The 16,654-nt window shown below is 48.5% G+C and overlaps 1 protein-coding gene and 1 pseudogene across 1 annotated transcript in view; one reads left to right on the plus strand and one right to left on the minus strand.

Annotated features, from left to right (window-relative positions):
* The window catches only part of ASIC2 (acid sensing ion channel subunit 2), a 1,177,580-nt gene that overhangs the window by 659,085 nt on the left and 501,841 nt on the right, over positions 1 to 16,654 (minus strand). The gene's annotated exons all lie outside the window — the stretch shown is intronic.
* LOC142458210 (glyceraldehyde-3-phosphate dehydrogenase-like) lies at positions 9,823 to 10,892 on the plus strand (annotated as a pseudogene).

Raw genomic sequence — 16,654 nt, forward strand, 5'->3', positions numbered from 1 at the left:
CAGTCAGACTGCAGCTTGATGACTCATTTGGAGATGCGACAGAGATAAATAGCTCACTGGAGGCCCGATCCCCTCTTTCTCTCTCTGCCTTTTCTTTACTGCTGTTGAGACCCTCAGAGAGCTGGAGGAGTTACGTGGAGACCAGCGCCAGTGCTGAGATGCTTCTACCGCCACTGGATCCACAAGACTTTCCACCCACTGGCCTGCGATCTTCTTGCACTTGACATCATTGCATGTGCTGCGTGAGCCTGAAGAGAAATTTATGGACTAGTATAGACATATGGGCTAATATCGGACTTATGGGCTTGATCTAGACTGGACTGGATGTTTTCTCAATATGCAATTCCTCTTCCATATAAATCTCTTCCTCATGTGTGCTCCTGGGTTTGTTTCTCTAGCTAATCCAGCCTTAATGCCCTTGGGAAGTTCAGGAGGCATTTGAGCCGAATAAGAATGATCCAGGAGCCCTGGTGGTAATGGTTATGAATTGGGCTGCTAACTGGAAGGTTAGCAGTTCCAACCACCAGCTGCACTGTGGGTAAAAGAGGAGCCTTTTTCCTCCTGTAAAGAGTTACAGTCTCAGAACCCCACAGGGGCACTTCCACCCTGTCCTGTAGGGTTGATGTGAGCCAAATTTGACTGGATGGCAGGGAGGTTTTGTTGTTGTTATTTTCAAAATAAAGCTCTACCAGGGGCCAAGAAAAAGGAGCGGGAAGGTAGAGTTGGAGAAGTTGTGGTGTGCGGTGGGGAGAGAAGGTCAGAGAGCTACAAGGCCTGGGAAGGTCTGGGGTGAGCTTACAGGAATGATGCTAGCAGGGGTGGCTAGCACTGGCTTCTAGCTAAAGGCTGGTGGTTTGTACACCCAGAGAGCGGCACCTTGAGGAGAGGCCTGGCAACCGCCTTCCAAATGTCTCCATCTAAGCAGTCATTCTACTCTGCATGCTTGGGGCCGCCATAACTAGGACCAACTTGGGGGGGCATGGGTTGGCAGGATGGTGAAGAAGGGGTGGTGTGGAGGGGGCAGTAAGAGAAGAGGGCACTGTGCTCTGCCTGTTATTGAGAACGCTCTCCTGTCTCTGGCATGTCATTAGACAAGACACGAATCAAGATCGAGACATGTGCAAGTACCATTTAGTGGTCAGACTCTGTTTCGTTGAGATGGAGACCGCAAAGCACCTCCTGGTTTACCTGAACGACTCAGCCTCCCAACATGGAGGAGAGGGGGTGAGGATGGCATGGACTGCTTGCTGGGATCAGCAGAGCCCTAAGAAGAGGCACTTAGGCCGGGTTGGAGCTTAGACTCTCCCAGGGGCTGCCCTTTATGAATTCCCCTTGCATTCTTAGTTGAAAACACACAGTAAGGGCCTCTCCGCTCCCAGCTGTGTGGTGTTCACAGTTAATTACACAGGAAACCAAAGCTGTTGGCTCTAGCATCTCAATGAAGGCTTTGCTTCCCCAAGGAGACCTTTCTAGACTCCTTGCATGCAGGAGACCTGGGCTTGGCTCCTGACCTGTGCACCTCGTGCTCCGTCTGTGTGGCTATGATGGTGAAGAGGTTTCAGTGGAGTTTCCAGGCTAAGGATGGGCCAGGAAGTAAGGCCTGGCTACCCGTGTGCTTCCGGAAATTAGCCAATGAGTGATCTATGGCTCATCACAATCCAGTCTCTTGGTTCGTGGGGTGAGGATGAGGCTTGAGCCGACTAAGCAGTGGCCAGCACCCACCAAGACATATGTAAAGACTGGACTCTGCCTACCTCGACTGCCTTTGAGAGTGTGCACACAGGATGTGGGGTTCTGCAGATGTGCTCCCTCTGGGGACCCTACACATTATCCTTGGCTTTCTTCTCTGCTGCAGAAGGAGCGCCCACCGTCATGCCTGGATAAAGAATCGTGAGCAGCAAGGAGCGCTGAGGAGAGAAGTTCTTCTTCAGGCTACGGACGAGCTCCCTATTCGATGTGGCAATGATGCCAACTACTGGTGGATGCCCATTTCCCCTGTAGAGAAGAATGAACTGCCAACTGCAAAGTCAGTAGTTCTAAACCAGCAGCCATTCCACAGGAGAAAGACAGGACTTTCTACTCCCTTAAAGAGTTTCCATCTCAGAAACTCACAGGGCCAGTTTGGTCCTGTCCTAGAGGGCCGCTGAGTTTGGTTTGTCGGTTTTTGGTGGCTTCCGTTTCCCATGCAGGGAAGGAAAAGCCTGCCCTCTTTCCTTCTCTGCTGGAGGCAGCTTTTCCTGTAGGCCTGAGGAGCGACTTCCTGGGTCCCTCAGCTTCCTCCTGCCTCTCGCTGCAGTTTCCAGCCCTGTCAATAGAGACAGGGCTCAGGACAGGGCTCTGATGGAAAGCCAAACCAACGGAGAGAGTGGAGGGAGATCTGTGCTCACAGGCGGCCCGGTGCCTCATGGACCATTCTGAGAGGATGACGCAAGCTCTGTTCTTTCAGGGCACACGGGCACCCACGTGTCCTGCAACAATAATGCTCTCTGCCTCCCAGGGGCCAGGGCCTGACGGAGCTGGGAGGCCTTAGGGATCAGGCTGTGTCCTGATCTGACAGATGAGCAGAGGGATTCCAGAGAAGTCCAAGAACTCTCTCACGGCTGTGCTTCACCCAGGCCTTGACCCAGGGTGGACCTGGACTCCTTGTCTGTTGATTCTCCTGCCCAGGCAGCAGGGCACACACAGCAGAGCAGGGAGCCATCCTAGTAGCTGTTTTCTCTGGGATGGGCTGAGATCCCTCCAAGAGAGAGGAGACTGAGCCCCCTACCCTGGAAGACCCCAGGGCCTTACCCCATTCCACCTGGGGTCAGCATAGCTCAAAATCAGGCAAGCTGATCCTCAGGGGCAGGTAAGGGGCCGATGCAAATGGAGCGGCAAGAGATGGGAGAAGCCCCAGTCTCTCTGTCTGTCAGATGGTCACACTAATAGGGACCTATTATTACACAGGCTGGTTCCTGGGTGGCACAAGCAGTTTGTGATTAGACGCTTACCTGAAGAGTGGCAGTTTGAACTCCCCCGGAAGCCCCATGGCAGAAAGGCCTGGCTATCTGCTCTCATAATGATCACAGCCAAGAAGCCCTTGGAAGCAGCCCAACTGTGCAGCACGACTCTGTTCGCCATGAGTCTAGTGGCAGGCCGGTGGCAGTAGGTTGTCCTGTTGGTGGCTGTTTAAGCGCATGGACTCATTGAAAGGACTGGCTGAGAGACTTGGTCTCTTTCTAGAGGGCTCCCCATCCTTAGGTAGGACAAGGGAGCCAGCGGTGATCCCCACGATGGCCCAGGCCAGCCCCATGGCACCCCTGTGACTCTGCTTCTCAGGAGCATTGCCAGGAGCCACCAGTGCTGGCTGCCCCTGGTCTGTCTCCATGCACTGAAACCCGAGACTTGATGCCAAGCTCCAGCAGGCAGGGGGCAGAGGAAACTGCTATTCCCCCAGCCTTGGTCAGGAATGGATTGAGAGGCTGACCTCACAGCCAGAGACTCCTGAGAACCAGGCTGTGCTGCGCTGGAGAAGGCAGAGGTGGGGAAATATGGTAGGGCCCCTGCAGCCCAGAAACTCTGAAGGCAGTTCCTTCTGATATGTTCACTGCCTATGACCGCCGCAATCTAAGTACAGTGCCCAATTCCGGCCAGTGTGCCTCAACTATAGTTGGATGAGTCAATCAATCATCGATCAATCATCAATCAATCAAATACAGACTGAGGTCGAATGTGAACCCAAAGCTCTAAAAGCTCTCTCCCTCCATTTCCGTTCACCAAACTTTGCTGTCGGAAGGCGCTCTTTCCTCTGCAGCATCCTGCACGCACAGCTGCCAGCTCTGGGCCCGGCGAGTGCCGCCCGGGAAATGCCAACTCTCATTTGATTTTCTCCCCAACAGCTCAGTTAATTACCTGTCGCTGCCCGGTCAGGACCTGATCTCCGGATGATGTGGACCTGAGTAAGGGATGCCTTCTGAACACGACCCTGAAATGCCATGGACCTTCATTAATGCATGGCCCCGGCTCAGGGGGGCAACCCGGGAGCCATGGCAGATCATGCCTGCTCCAAAGCTATGTCACAGGGCATCTGGGAGCCGGGATCTCCCAGGGCAGCCCGTAGTTGAGCATCCCAATTATTGATCATGCTGGATGCTCTTGAAAGCTCCGGTTCTTGTGGGGAGACCTTAGTCCCTTTCCCCGATGCAAAGGACAATGGTTTTCAAACTCTGGTGGGTATGACCCAGGGTGAGAGCTACATTTCATATGAAAGACTATGTGAAGACACTATCCAACATTCCTAGACACATTTTTTTTCTTTCACATGTTACAGTTTCTGAAACCAGGGTGTGTCTTTTCAGTGAGATCATCTTGCAATTAATTGGCAGCATGGTTTTCTGGTTGTTGTTGTTTGTTTGTTCCTGAGTGATCCATGGAATGATTTTTCTATCTCACCAAAGATGACAAAGAGCCCTGGTGGGGTAGAGGATTACCCACGGAGCTGCCAACTACAAGGTCTGAGGTTCAAGTCCACCAGCCACTCCAAGGCAGAAAGACAAGGTGGCCTTGGAAACCTGCTCCACCTGTAGGCTCTCTATGAGACAGAATGAACTCAATGGCAGGCACACCAAAGATGATGACTTTGAGTCGTGGTGGAACGTGGCGCGTGTAGTGGAGAAGATACTAACAAGCTTCTGCCCGGCATGCTCTTCCTTTGCCTTATACTGCTAGCCACTATCCATTTAGTCCATTTCACCACCTCCTAAGGGGTCTTGGAGCCCTGCTGGCATCGTGGTTACACGTTGGGCTGCTAACTGCCAGGTCAGCAGTTCAAGACCACCAGCTGCTCCATGGGAGAAAGATGGGGCTCTCTACTCCCATCAAGAGTTAAATTCACAGAAACTCACTGGGACAGTTCTACCCTGTCCTACAGGGTGACTGTGAGTTGGCATCGACTCAATGGCAGGGAGTTTTTTTTTTCTCCAAAGGGTCTTGATAGGGTACCTGGTACTGCAGTAGCTAAGCCCTAAGCCCTTGGCTTTGACTGGAAGGTCAGCATTCCAAACCCACCAACCACTCCAAGGTTGGGGGGTCAACAGAACTTGGCAATCCGTTTCTATAAAGATTTATAGACCTACAACTGCAAAGAGATGTCCAGACTTGGGAACCCCATGGGGAAGTTGCCAGGGTCAGCATGGACCCACAGCAGTGGTCGCTGGTTAAAAGGCCTTGAATTGCTATTGTCCACACTTGGCCGTATAAGGCAGAGGAAGGAGCTCCCAGACTCTGGGAGTAAGAGAGTTTTCGGCAAAGGAGCAGACCTGGGATTTATAAGGACTGTGCTGTTGAGCCAGGGACAGAGAAGATCATGCTTAGGGGAGCCAGGGACAAATGATCACAATGGCGTTGAGCTAGACAAACCTGGGTTTCTACGCCAGCTCTCTTAGTTACAAACCATGGGGACTTGGACAAGCTACTAAAAGCACAAGTGCATGGATGTAGGATAGTAGATCCCGGTGCTCTGGACTCTAAACACGAGAATGAAGTTGTCTCAAACACCGAGACCAGGGCTTGCAGGTAGCAGGTGCTGAATACACAGCAGCAAACAGGTTGTTGTTGGTGATGATGATGAAGAATGTAGAAGGCTGGTCCCTAGATCTTGATAGTTAGCAATAAAATCACTCCCTGTTTTGTTCCCTCAACGGCTTACTTGTCATCAACACATTGACCCCTGTCTGAGCCAGCCCTTATGGGGGACAGTGGTTCAGTGAGGCTATCTGTGCATGAGTCACAAATGGACTAGGTCCCCACGGATGGGGGCACCGTCGTTGTCCAGGAGAGCCTGGTAGTGTAGTGGACAAATGTTGGGCTGCTAATGACAAGGTCAGCAGTTTGAGCCCACCACCTTCTCTGTGAGCGAGAGACAGAGTTTTCTACTCCAATAAAGAGTTGCAGTCTCAGAAATTCACAGGGGCAGCTCAACTCTGCCCTAGAGGGTCCCCATGGGTCCTTGTTCTTTCTTCTCACCCTCCTTTCATGGCAGTTTTGGCCTGTTGGCAACTTGAACCAAGCAGTTTCCTTGATCAGCTCTCACTCCCTCCCTCCTTTCATTTCCAATCGTTCTCCCTTTTATCAGGGCTCTCGGTCAGGCCTTGTCAGCCTCGATGTTCATTCAGGCTTCACTGTCTGTTTGATCTCGCTTCTGATGCCTCATTAGCATTTCTTCTTTCCTTTCTCGGAGTTATTCTCCATGATTCAGCCATTACACACCTCTTCACATTTTCAAATATCTGTGCATAGCTGAATGAATCGCTCACAAAAACATAACCTTTTTTTGATTACATAAATTAACCCTCAGAAATGGCTTTCGTTATCAGGAATACTGTATTAAGTTCAGAAGAGGTGAGGCATGTTGAGTATGATATGCTGAAGGAATTCTAAGCTTAATCTAAAAAAAAATGCCAACTAAGTTAGTAAATGCTCAGAGATGCACATGTAATTCAAATAGGCAGATACATCCTATCTGTTGCCTGCTGATGTCAACATCTGTAAATTTGCAGGCGTGGTTTTCTTGTGAATGAGGCATGCTTATGTGTTCCCTGGATGTTTTCAGCTACATGTGAAGGAAAGCTTGTAGATGAATGTCTGGGTGGGAGGGAGGGTGAATATGTGAGCAGAGGATTGGATGGATGAATGGATACAAATATGGGTAGACAGAAGAGAACGGGGAGGTGTAGACAGACAAATAGATACATAGATAAAACAAGCCAAACAGACATGATAATCATCAGCATAATTAATCTGCATTGGTTTCCAGGAATCAAACTCACTGCCAGTGAGCTGGTTTCAGGCCCTTGTGGGTTTCCCAGGCTGTAAATCATTATGGGAGCAGTAAGCCTCCTCTGTCTCACACAGAGGAGCTGGTGGTTTGGAACTGTTGACCTTGCAGTTAGCAGCCCAACACGTAACCATCATGCTGTGAGAACTGATGAGACTCTATCACATGTGCTGCAGGAATTTCTGTTTGCAGAGAACCATCACCCTCTTGTCCGCGCTCCTGTCACTAAGAAAGACAGCACACATAGTCACTTTGAACGAAGCGGAAGTGGACGCTCAGAAGGTGCAGTGACTGCTTCTGATGACATGCCACCAACAACGGTGAGCCTGGAACTTGGTCCCTGGGCTCAGAGTTTTGTGCTTCTCCCACCCCACTAGGTGGGCAGAGGTGACAAGTCTGCAAAAAAGTTAGCTTCACTTACCACACAGAACTCTCAAGGTGGGGCCACCATCAGCCAGCAGTTTGAATCCACCAGTTCTTCTAGGGGACAAAGATGAGCTGTCTGCTTCTATAAGGATGGGCAGTCTGAAAACAGCCCCTCCCAACCCCCTGCTCTGGCAGTCCTACCCTGTCCTACAGGGTCCTTAAGAGTCAGAATCGAATACACCGCTCTCTGAGAAAGATAGGTCACTGGGAAAGAAACTCAACAAGGAGTCTAAAGATCTAAACACTACAATGAGACGATTTGGCCTGATAGATATTTACAGAGCTCTCCACCCAAATACAAAAACAAAACAAAAAACATCACATTCTTTTCAAGCCCACATGGCACATATTCAAAGATAGATCACATGCTGGGGCATAAGTCAAACCTGCATAAATTTAAGCACATTGATATCATATAGTCCTTTCTCTGACCGCTGTGTCATAATGCTGGAAATTAAGAAAATAGAGATGAAGAAAACAAGGGCAAACAATTGGAGGATGAATAACTCTCTATTGCAAAGGAGTGAGCCCTGGCCCAGATCAGAGAGGAAATCAGGAAATTTCTAGAAACCAACAAAAATTAGAACAGGATTGTGTTAGTCTGGGTACATTAGAGAAGCAAATCCACAGAAACTCATATGCATAAGAGATAGTTTATATAAAGGTTAAGTGCACATCAAGAAAACATCCCAACCCAGTGCTACCCAAGCCCACCAGTCCAACATTAGCCCATATTTCCGACACCAATCCACAAAGTCTTCCTCCATCTCACAAAACACACACTATGATGCCGACTGCAGGAGGAAAGCAGAATCAATGAACGCATAAGCATCTCAGCACTGGGTCTCCACACAGCTGCTCCAGCACCCAGGGCTGCATCAGGGTAGGTTCATGTGGCTTCTCCTCAGGGATGTCTTGCAGGTCATGAGCCTTGCCAGCTGAAGCAGGGACTTGGCTAAGGCAGCTGCACCCTGGTCCGACCATCGAAATCAAGAAAGGCAAGAACTAGAAAGGCGAGGCTCACTGAGCCATTTATCCCTCCACCCTCGAATTTACCCCACATGTGTTTATCAGCCAGGTTGGCACCATAAACTGCCTCAAGGTTATACTAAAACTTATGGGACACAGCAAACGCTGTGGAAGTTTGATTGCCATACATACACACATGAAAAAGGAAGAGAGACTTATGAGTGATGTGCTGGCACAAAACTTACAGCAAGTAGAGCAGAGTCAACAAGACAATCCTATTAAAAGAGAAGAAATAATAAAAATCCAGGCTGAGATTCAGTAGAGAGAAAACTATGAAAAAAATTAATGCTGCAAAAAGTTGGTTCTTCGAAAGGATAAACAGAATAGACAGACCACTGGGAAACCCAACCAAAGAAAGGACGGCATAGATTTCAATAGGAAGGACGAGAGATGCAAGAGGGGACATTACAATGGACCCTAATGAAATCAAAAGGATAATTTCACAGTACTAGGAAGGACTGTCCTTCAAAGAAGTCAACAACTTTGAAGACATGGACAAAATCTTGGAAAAATAATCCCTCTCTAGACTATCCCCAAAGGTCATCAAGAATCTAAACAGACCCATAGCAGTAGAAGAAATAGATATGGTTATCAAGGGATTACCAAGAAAATAATTCCCTGGACCAGATGGCTTCACAGGAGAATTCTGCCAAGCATTTAGGGAAGAATTAACACCAATCCTAGACAAACTCTTCCAGAGCATAGAAAAAGGCGGCAAACTCCCAAACTCTTTCTATGAAACTAGTATAACTCTGATACCTAAACTGAGCAAGGATCCCACACGAATCGAAAACTACAGACCAATTTCCCCAATGAACATCGATGTAAAAATCTTTAACAAAATACTGGTCAACAGTATACAAAAGTTTATAAACCAGATAATTCACCATGACCAAGTGGGATTCATACCAGGGATGCAGAGATGGTTCAACATACAAAAGAACATTAGTATTAGTCCACATATTGACATGAAAATTTATAAGAACCACATAATTATATCAATAGATGCGGAAAAATATTCGACAACATCCAACATCAATTCTTGCTGAAGACACTCAAGAAGATAGGAATGGAAGGAACATTCTTCAATATAATATAAGCTGTATATGAAAAACCAACAGCCAATGTGACAGTCAATGGAGAAAAGACTAAATCAATCCTTCTGCAAAAGGGGAACAGCCAAAAATGCCCTTATCCCCACTCCTATTTCACAAAGTACTGGAGGCCCTATCTAATAGTATGAGGCAAAGAAAAGCCATCAAATGTATTCGTCTAGGGAAGAAAGAAATGAGACTATCGTTGTTTGCAGATGATATGCTTTTATATATGGAAAATCCCAACAGTTCCACCAGGGGAGTAGAGGAATATGGCAGAGTGGCAGGATACAAGATCAACAAACAGAAGTCCATTGGACTGCTATACACATCGAACAAGACCACAGAAGAGGGGATCAAAAGGGGGCACCCTTCACAATAGCCAAACACAAATGAAAATATCTAGGGATATACTTGACTTAAAAAGCAAAAGATCGGCTCCTCCTCGTGCGATAGACAGCCGCCTCTCCCGTTCCCGTGCAGTCCCAGCCGCATCCCCGAGACACGATGGTGAAGGTCGGAGTGAACGGATTCGGCCGCATTGGGCGCCTGGTCACCAGGGCTGCTTTCAATTCTGGCAAAGTGGACATTGTTGCCATCAATGACCCCTTCATTGATCTGAACTACATGGTCTACATGTTCCAGTATGATTCCACCCATGGCAAGTTCAAGGGCACCGTCAAGGCTGAGAATGGGAAGCTTGTTGTCAATGGGAAGGCCATCTCCATCTTCCAGGAGCGAGATCCCACCAACATCAAGTGGGGCGAGGCCGGTGCCGAGTATGTCGTGGAGTCCACCGGTGTCTTCACCACCATGGAGAAGGCCGGGGCTCACGTGAAGGGCGGTGCCAAAAGGGTGATCCTCTCTGCCCCTTCTGCCGATGCCCCCATGTTTGTGATGGGCGTGAACCACGAGAAGTACGACAACTCCCTCAAGATTGTCAGCAATGCCTCCTGCACCACCAACTGCTCAACCCCCTGGCCAAGGTCATCCATGACAATTTTGGCATCGTGGAAGGACTCATGACCACAGTCCACGCCATCACTGCCACCCAAAAGACCATGGATGGCCCCTCTGGGAAACTCTGGCGCGATGGCCGTGGGGCTGCCCAGAATATCATCCCTGCATCTACTGGCGCTGCCAAGGCTGTGGGCAAGGTTATCCCGGAGCTGAATTGGAAACTGACTGGCATGGCCTTCCGTGTCCCCACCCCCAATGTGTCCGTCGTGGATCTCACCTCCCGTCTGGAGAAAGCTGCCAAGTACGATGACATCAAAAAAGTGGTGAAGCAGGCGTCCGATGGTCCCCTAAAGGGCATCCTGGGCTACACCGAGGACCAGGTGGTCTCCTGTGACTTCAACAGTGACACCCACTCTTCCACCTTTGATGCTGGGGCTGGCATTGCCCTCAACGACCACTTTGTCAAGCTCATTTCCTGGTATGACAATGAATTTGGCTACAGCAACAGGGTGGTGGACCTCATGGTCCACATGGCCTCCAAGGAGTGAGAGCCCCCCTGGACCAGCAGCCCCAGCAACAGCACTAGAGGAAGAGAGGCTCTCAGTTGCTGGGGAGTCTTTGCCCCCAATCCAATCCCTTAACATACTGAGAATATAACATCGGAACCCCCTGAAGGAAGGGGAGGGGCTTAGAGAGCCCGACCTTGTTATGCACCATCAATAAAGTACACTGTACCTAGAGAAAAAAAAAAGAAAGATCGATATGGGGAAAATTACAGAACACTATTACAAGAAACCAAGGGTGACCTCAACAACAACAAAATAATCTCCATCAACAGACGAATGGATGCAAAATCTGTGGTACATACATACAATGGAGTTCTATGCATCCCTAAAAAGAAGTGATGAATGCATGAAGCACATCGCCGCATGGGAAGAACTGGAGGAAATTATGCTAAGTGAAGTAAGTCAAGCAGAAAAGGGTAAATACAACATGAGTCTGCTGAGGTAAGCTTAAAAATTCAAAAGATGCATAGGGACAAAGCTAGTGTATACATATATTCCTGGGGTGAGGGCCAGGCAATATAGCAAGGAGCAGACTAAACCCAGGGATACATATGGTAGCCAACTAAAGAGGAGGGGGGGGGGGGATAACATGGGTATCCGGGGAACAGGGCAGGAACACACTCAAGGGGATGGTATTGTTTGTCCCTCCACAGGGAAGGAGGGACCAGACTTCAACCCGGTGCTCCAGGATGAGAAAGCAACACATCACCATGAAGCAGGGAATCAACAGAGAGGCCTGAGGGGCTGGGCCAATCCCAACTACGTGGACAGTCTCCCCTGCCCCACAGAAGAATTCACTTCAGAGGACAGCACTGAAGCTACAGCTCAGGGAGAGGGACCTGTCTGATCAGACACACAGGAGCAAATGAAGGGGCAGGAAGAGAGAGTGGAGCACATCCTGGCCCACCAAACCCTGAGGACAATATTCCTGTTCAGAGCAGTCAATGCACAGAAAGGACCATAGAGGCAGCCCCACCACGGGACAGGATGTCCCTCACTGACCTGTACCGCTATGCAGGACAACACTGGAGACACAGTGTGGGAATTGTTACTGATCTGACCCCACCACATTGAGGCAAAACACTAAGGGCGTGCAACAGAACACTAAGGGAAGCAGAGCAAGGAAGTCCCCAGGGAACACCAAAAATAGACTGTGGGGCCAGGGCATGGTGCCCCATTAGACTCAACTGGAAAACACTCATGAAGGTCAATAAACAGACCTTGAACTATTTATAGATGTTTCTTTTTTCTGTTATTTAAAAAAATCATTGCTGTTGTTTTGTTTGGTTGCTTTATTTGTTGTGGGTTGTTTTTGTGTATATTATTATCTCTTCATGTCTATCTAGATAAGATAGTGGGGAAACACTATTGGAGGAGAAATCAATGGGACCAATGGTTCTGGGGGGACATCGAAGAGGGGGTATCAGGGGAAAGGAAGTGGGTGTTAGCAATCCCAGGGACAAGGGAACAAGTGACCTAAATCAATGGTGAGGAGGATGTTGAAAGCCTGGTAGGGCTTGATCAAAGACAATGTAGCCAAAAGGAAAACAAGCCACCATCTAGCTGAGAAGCAACAAAGTCCACATGGAAGAAACACTCCAGCCTGTGAATCATGAGGTGTCGATGGGATCAGATATCAGGCATCAAGGACCCAGAACAAAAAATCATGTCACTGTGAATGGGGGAGGGGGGATGAGGTGTGGAGACCCAAAGCCAATCTGCATGCAATTGGACATGCCCTTACAGAAGGGTCATGGGGAGGAGATGGGCCAGCCGGGGTGCAGTGTAGCACCAATGAAGCATGGTAGCCAGCTAAAAAGGAGGTAGAAAAACAAAAAGAAGACACGGGTATCTGGGAAAACAGGGCACTAACACACCCAAGGGGAGGGTGTTGTTTATAGCTCCACAGGGAAAGAGGGACCAGACTTCAACCCAGTGCTCCAAGATGTGAATGCAACACACCGGCATGAAGCAGGGAACCAGTAGAGAGGCCTATGGGGCTGGCCCCAATCCCAGGCTTTTTTTGTTGTTGTTGTCATTTTTTGTTGTTGCTATTGCTGTGGATTTCTTTTGTTGCTTTGTTTTGCTCTGACTTGTTTTTATGTATATTCTGTATATTATTATCTCTGCAGGTCTATCTAGATAAAATTGGCAGAATAAACAATCTGGAGGAGAAAGCAACGGGACCAAAGGCTCTGGGGACACATGGGAGAGGGGGGCGAGGGGAAAGGAATTGGGTGTTAACAAACCCAGGGACAAGGGAACAACAAGTGATCTAAAATCGGTGGCAAGGAGGGTGCAAGAGGCCTGGCAGGGCTTTATCAAGGGAAATGTAACCAAGACGAATTACTGAAACCCAAATGAAGGCTGAGCATGATAGTGGGATAAGAGGAAGCAAAAGGAAATAGAGGAAAGAACTAGGAGGCAAAGGGCTTTTATAGAGGTCTAAATACAGGCATGTACATATGTAAATATATTTATATATGAGGATAGGAAAATAGATCTATGTGCCTATATTTATAGGTTTAGTATTAAGGTAGCAGACGGACATTGGGCCTCCAATAAAGTACTCCCTCAATGCAAGAATACTTTGCTCTATTAAACTGGCATTCCTTAATGCTCACCTTCCCGACAAGATCACTGAAGACAAGGTGGGTGCATAAGAAAGTGTGGTAAAGAAAGCTGATGGTGCCTGGCTATCAAAAGATATAGCATCTGGGGTCTTAAAGGCTTAAAAGTAAACAAACGGCCATCTAGCTGAGAAGCAAAAAAGCCCACATGGAAGAAGCACACCAGCCTGTGCGATCATGAGGTGTCCATAGGATCAGGCATCAGAAATCAAAGAATGAAAAATCATATCATTGTGAATGAGGGGGAGTGCAGACTGGGGTCCCAAAAACCATCTGTAGGGAACTTGACATCTCCTTACAGAAGGGTCGTGGGGAGCAGATGAGCCAATCAGGGTGCAGTGTAGCAACGATGAGACATACAACTTTCTTCTACTTCTTTAATGCTTCCTCCCGGCTCCCCACTATCATGACCCCAATTCTACCTTACAAATCTGGCTAGACCAGAGGATGTATGATGGTACAAATAAGAACTGGAAACACAGGAATCCAGGACAGATGATCCCTTCAGGACCAGTGGTGAGAGTGGCAATAATGGGAGGGTGGAGGGAAGGTGGGGTAGAAAGGGGAACTGATCACAATGATGTACATATAACCCCCTCCCTGGGGGATGTAGAACAGAAAAATGGGTGAAGGGAGACATCGGACAGTGTAAGACATGAAAAAAATAATAACAATTTATCAAGAGTTCATGAGAGAGGGGAGGAGGGAGGAAGGGAAAAAATGAGGAGTTGATACCAAGGGCTCAAGTAGAAATAAAATGTTTTGAGAATGATGAGGGCAACAAATGTACAAATGTGCTTGACACAATGGATGGATGGATCGATTGTGATAAGAGTTGTAGGAGCCCTCAATAAAATGATAATAAAAGAAAAAGGAAAGCCAAAAAAGAAGAAACATACAGCTTTCTTCTAGTTCTTTAATATCCCCTACCCACCCATTCCACTATCATGACCCCAATTCTACGTTACAAATCTGGCTGTATCAGAGCATGTACATGGGTACAGATAGCTGAAACAGGGAATCCAGGGCAGATAAAGCCCTCGCAACCAATATTGAGAGTAGCCATACCAGGGGGGGGGCAGGGGAATGTGGGGGGGGAGGGGAGGAGGAACTGATCACAATCATCCAACTATAACTCCTTCCTAGGGGGATGAACAATATAAAAGCAGGTGAAGGGAGACTTCGGTCAGTGTAAGACATGAAAAAGTCATAATAATTTATAAATTATCAATGGTTCATGAGGGAGGGAAGGTAGAGAAGGGGGCAAATGAGGAGCTGATACCAAGGGCTCAAGCAGAAAGCAAATGTTTTGAAAATGATGATGGCCACAAACGTACAAATGTGCTTGACACAATGTATATATATATATGGATTGTGATGAAAGCTGTACGTGCCCCCAAGAAAATGATTTATTTCTTTTAAAAAGAGTCAGAATCGGCTTGATGGCAGGAGCTGAATTTTTATACCTAGCCCTCCATACTTTTGGATGCAATCCTGTTTGGAAATAGAGTTTTCTTCATTCCCAGCTCACAGAGGGAGAGGTCTCTGTGACCAGCCTCTACTGGGCACTGAGGCCACCCTTTTGTAACTTGTGGTTGTCAAAATGCAGCCCAGTAGATAATCTTTAAACCTGAAAGTAGAAATATCCCCAAAGTCTTCTTTGAACCAAACGGTAGATTAGTTTAAGCTGGAAAGAATGTCTGCCTTAAACATTGTGTTCTGTTAAAATACAATTAAAAAAACAAACTCACTGCCACCGAGTCAATGCCCCCTCACGCAACGCTATAGGACAGGGTAGAACTGCCCCTGTGAGTTCCTGAGACTGCCTCTTTACAGAAGGAGATAACCCATCTTTCTCTTGTGGAGCAGCTGGTGGCTTTGAACTTCGTATCTTGGGGTTAGTACCCCAACTCGTAACCACTCATTCCCAGGGGTCCAAACACAATCTCTCAGTACCACTGAGCCCATGCTGACCCATGGTGACCCTGTAGGACAGGGTAGAACTGCCCCCCGTGAGTTCTGGAGACTAACACTTTATGGGAGTAGAAAGTTTCATCTCATCCTAAGGAGCGGCAGGTGGACTGCGGACCATGAGGAGCCCCCAGCGCTCCACACACCCTCTGGTGTGGATCCAAGGGACAAAGGCAGCCCAAAGGCTAGTTGGGGAGCTGAGGGAGGGTAGGGTTTGAGGGGTTGGTGGGGGAAGGAACAAATCAAAACGCCTTGGCCCTGGAGTCCACACACGCCACTGAATTGTGCATGCAGAAATCGGTCTCCGCCTTGCTGTGCATATTCTCACTGGTAACAAAACATAAAGGTCATCTCAGGGGCAGGCCCGCCTGGTTCAGCTGCCTGGGTGATTTGGGGTGTGCGATCTCTTCCTCTGTATGATGTAATAGCGATTCTCACCGCCACCGCTGAGTGATGGTGATCCTTCCCACTTCACAAGGGAGGAAACAGCCTGGGGGAAGGCCGAGCAAGCTCACAACGCGTGTGGCTGGAGCTGAGGTCCCTACCGGATGCCAGCGTCTATTCTGTGTGCTCTACAGTATGCTTCCGGAGTCATTTCCATGGAGGGGCTGGCCCCTTTCTCTCCAGAGCCCCTGCTCACCAGGGATCGCTTCTTCAGGATATGAAGGAACATTAGTTTCCAGATCAGTGCTTCTGACCATGACAAAATACTGCCAGATAGTCGGAGTTCTTTTCACAGGCAGGACACAGAGCCCTCTGCAGCCTGATAGGGATCAGGCACAGAGAGAGACGATAAGAGGTGTGTATATTACAGATTACGGGCAAGACTCGGATAAGGAAAAGATTACATTGTTCTAAGAAACGACCTCATGGAAGGTAAGAAGGGACACCGCCCGCTGGCCCAGTCTGGAGATGTTGGCCTCATAGTGAAGGTGGGCTTGGTAGGGAACACAGAGGAGGGGGACAAGACGGAGAAAGCAGCACAGCCCCCCCCCCACACCTGGGTGGTGTATGAGTTTGGAAGCCCCGGTGGTAGAGCTGAGGGTGCTATTCAGCAGTAGAAATGGAAATTTTCAGTAGAGGGAGTGGGCCTCTTTGCAGACAGCTAGGCCCTTCCTACATCCCAGGTTTCCACGAGGCAGGGTTTGTCTAGGCCTTAGTTTG

Source organism: Tenrec ecaudatus, chromosome 10 (assembly GCF_050624435.1).
Source record: "Tenrec ecaudatus isolate mTenEca1 chromosome 10, mTenEca1.hap1, whole genome shotgun sequence".
NCBI lineage: Eukaryota > Metazoa > Chordata > Mammalia > Afrosoricida > Tenrecidae > Tenrec > Tenrec ecaudatus.